Source organism: Symsagittifera roscoffensis, chromosome 9, assembly GCF_963678635.1.
Source record: "Symsagittifera roscoffensis chromosome 9, txSymRosc1.1, whole genome shotgun sequence".
NCBI lineage: Eukaryota > Metazoa > Xenacoelomorpha > Acoela > Convolutidae > Symsagittifera > Symsagittifera roscoffensis.
The window spans coordinates 17,987,715-17,991,129 of NC_087070.1; the positions used below are offsets into that span (position 1 = coordinate 17,987,715).

A 3,415-nucleotide genomic window follows, 5' to 3' on the forward strand; every position below is an offset into this window, starting at 1 on the left:
AAAGTGTCAATCATAATTTGTTCTAGATATTCAAAGAGCTGTACGGTCATCTATTTTTTTTCGAAACTCTAAAGTTGATTTTTTTTCAAAAATTAAGTCCGTTTTGTTCTGTTTACTTGCGTTTATGACTCTTTTCCAACTGTCTGTTGGCTCTGTTTTGATTTTTGGAAAAAGTGACAACCATTACGTGTCAAAACCGAATTAAGACAACCATTACCACCGTTTACGTGTCCTTTCCCATACTTCTGTAAAATATGCAACATGTTGAATTTTTTTAGTATTTAATCGTTTTTTTTTTCCGGACCGACGAAAAGCTGAAAATGTTTTGTTTAATTAAAAGTTTTTGGATGCTAGACTAAATTTTTAAACTCAAAATGACTTACTAGGGAAACACAAGTTTTTTGAATTTTTGAAGAAATCTCGGAACTTTTAAAAACGGCAATTACAGATAACTATGTGGTGAGGAGTTTGAATTTAAGGGTTGAATGAAAGATTGTAGAGCACGAAAAAGCTTTGAATCAATCAAAATCATTATAAGCTTCTGCTATTAAAATTGAAAATCAATCAGCATACTTTAAACTCGTACAACTAACACATGGTCTTCAAAAAAACTACAAAAACAAACCGAAAGATTCGCAAGTGAAACTAAACAAATCAAGTTGTTGAGCGTAAAAGACTCTTTTGTGGCCACAGTCTGGCCTTAATAATTTAAGCTTTGGAAAAGAGATAAGTTTTTAATTTGGTCAAATCATTAAAAATTGTGTCTTGTTTTCTTGATTGAGGAAAGTTTTGTCAACTAAACATCTGCTTCAAATTATAAACTGACGTTTAACCTGCTAATCAGTGATTGTTTTTACATAAGGATTTTAGCATACAACTAAAGTTGTCCTACACCAAAAAGTGAAACGAATTCTCGAAGTTATTTTCAAACCAGCTAGAACTCGTCAGCTTCAGATCTGTGAGTAAAAAAATCAAACCTGTTTCTTTCGAAGAAATTTACTTAAATGAGATTTCGAAAACGTTAACTTTGATTTCAAGGTTGCATTTGGAGCGGTGCATTTTATGTTTTTGAGTACAAAACTGAATCGATCAACTAAATGAAGGGACTAATTCAGGCAATCAATTTTATGCTGCATCGCTTGAAGATCAAAATCAATATTTGTGCATTCAAAGCTTTTCAGCGTGAATGAAGGCTGCAAAGTGTTTAATTTCTTAGGTTTGTAAGGTAGGTAAGGGTTTCAAAACCTGAATGAGAGTTTCAAAATCCGTATAATTTTTTGGCTTCAAAGTTATAGCTGAAATTTTACGACACCTGTTTTTGGCAAATTAGGTTTACCAAATATTGTAGGTTAAGATTATCATGAATGCTACGTGTTGTATATCGCAAGCGTTGCTAAGCTCCAATTCGCATGAGTGAAAAATGTTATTGGCCTTGGAATAAACTCCAATCGTTGTCATTTAGAATTGTTCATCATGGACAACAAAATTTAGTCGAGAAACATATGTCTCCTCTATCATTTTTTTTTGCTTTCGGTTCCGACCACTGCAAGTGGCGAGGAACTCTGTATTTGTATCTGTTTTAGTTTTTTCTTCTTTTTTCTAGTTTTTCCTACGCAAAGTTCAGATACCACCAACAACCATGGGAAGGGGTGGAATGATATATCACACTCAAGCCATTGCAGTTTTGATTCGATGCTTTTAACAGTTTTCTAAAAAAATCCTTGGTGTAGAGAAAAACCGGTTTATTATTTTCGGTTTTTGGTCTAGTTTCGAGCAAATAAAGCTAACGAGTAGGCCTATAATACCGAACTATTGCTTAAAATTTTAAGTTTACTCCAGGAATATTGATTTTGAAGCTTTTTAGCGCCTGTTTTACAACTAAAAAGTTGAAAACACGCTAAAAAAAGTTCCGTTCAACAGTGCCGAAGTACAACAGTGCTGAATAATGCAGGAAAAATTTCAGAATTATTTAAACGCATTTTCTAAAAAGCGGGAAATTACTGACGCTAATTAACAAAGAAAATCACTCCAATTTTGGCGCCAAAATGTCTGCAACGATAAATTAAACAATTATTTTGGCGCCGAAACGTCTAAGTTGCAAATTTTCTCGCTCAAAATCTTAAAGTGTCACTTAAGATTGTAAACGATCGCCGTTTTATTTTGATTGCCGCTCCTAATACGCTGACATTTGTTCAATTTTTTGGCTCTGTTGAACAGAATTTTCGTTTTCAGCACTTGAACTAATTTTTTTTCGACACTTGCAAAAAATTAGAAAAATTCAAATGATTTTTTTTTTATGTTTTAGTATTTTTTCGAATAATTTTTAGATTCAAGCTACTGTCAAATATGCGCTTGTACTTTTGGTATTAAATGTTTTTATTTTGTAGGCTTTCGTCTAGGTCTGCTCATAGCCAAACAAACAAAAACAAAACATCACAATTTGCACAAAAAACATGTTTTTTTTTGTTATCGGAATTTTCTGTGCTACTTTTTTCCAACTGGCTATCCTTGTTTGTTATATGTTTTGTTTTTCGTGCCAATTTTGTCTTACTTCGTTTCTTTTTTCGGTTAAGGTTAATTAATTGATTCAAAGCTTTCAACAATGTAGTCAAAAATGTAAACCAATTTGTTTTTCTCAGAGAATCTGTAGATCCACTGGTGACTCTTCGAGATGTATACTAAGTTTATTCAGATTTCTTTTATAATGAATTTTCTAAATGTATCGGGCTGTAAACAGTTAGTTTTTTTTAAATTACTTCCAATTGTTGATGATTTAGATGTTCTACTTCTGTGGCGTGGGTGGTTTGGTGCTCGGAATCGCAATAATCGCTGCCGTGTGCATAGCCCGACACTCAAACTCGGCATCTGCTATCTAAAAGGAGCTCAACCAATCGCAGTGGGTTCAGCTGATAGTGCAAGGACGTGTTGACGTCTCGAAACAATGACAACATCTATGTTTTTGAAACAAAGTCCGTTTATATTTGTCATAATCATGTTTTGTTAGCAGGAATTGCGACCTGGAACTAAACACCATTTATATTTTTTTCGTGGTTGCGGGTGCTGTTTGGTATTTTTCTTGTACAAATTCATTCACCTAAAGTTTTTTAAAAAAAACTTCCAATGAATTCATAAGACATTAGTTATGTGTCATCGACTTCATGTTTCGACCCAGTACGACTTTATTTTTTTACTTTGTTTCAACTTGAGGCCCTGCTTGACTGTATTTTTGGTCGACCTTTGACATCTGGTTCGACCATTTCGGTCAAAGTCGATTCCTGACGGGAATTGAACAAGATTCTTATGAACAAGGCCTAGTGCTTCTCTTTTTTTTAAGTTGCTAAGGTTCTAAAAATATTTGTCAAATGAAAACTAAATTTGTATAGGAAAACGAAAATTTTGTAGCAGATTATTTTCA

General features: G+C 33.2%; 1 protein-coding gene across 1 annotated transcript in view; it reads right to left on the reverse strand.

Annotated features, from left to right (window-relative positions):
- LOC134853853 (2-oxoglutarate and iron-dependent oxygenase domain-containing protein 2-like) overlaps positions 1-3,415 on the reverse strand; it is a 606,153-nt gene that overhangs the window by 564,670 nt on the left and 38,068 nt on the right. The gene's annotated exons all lie outside the window — the stretch shown is intronic.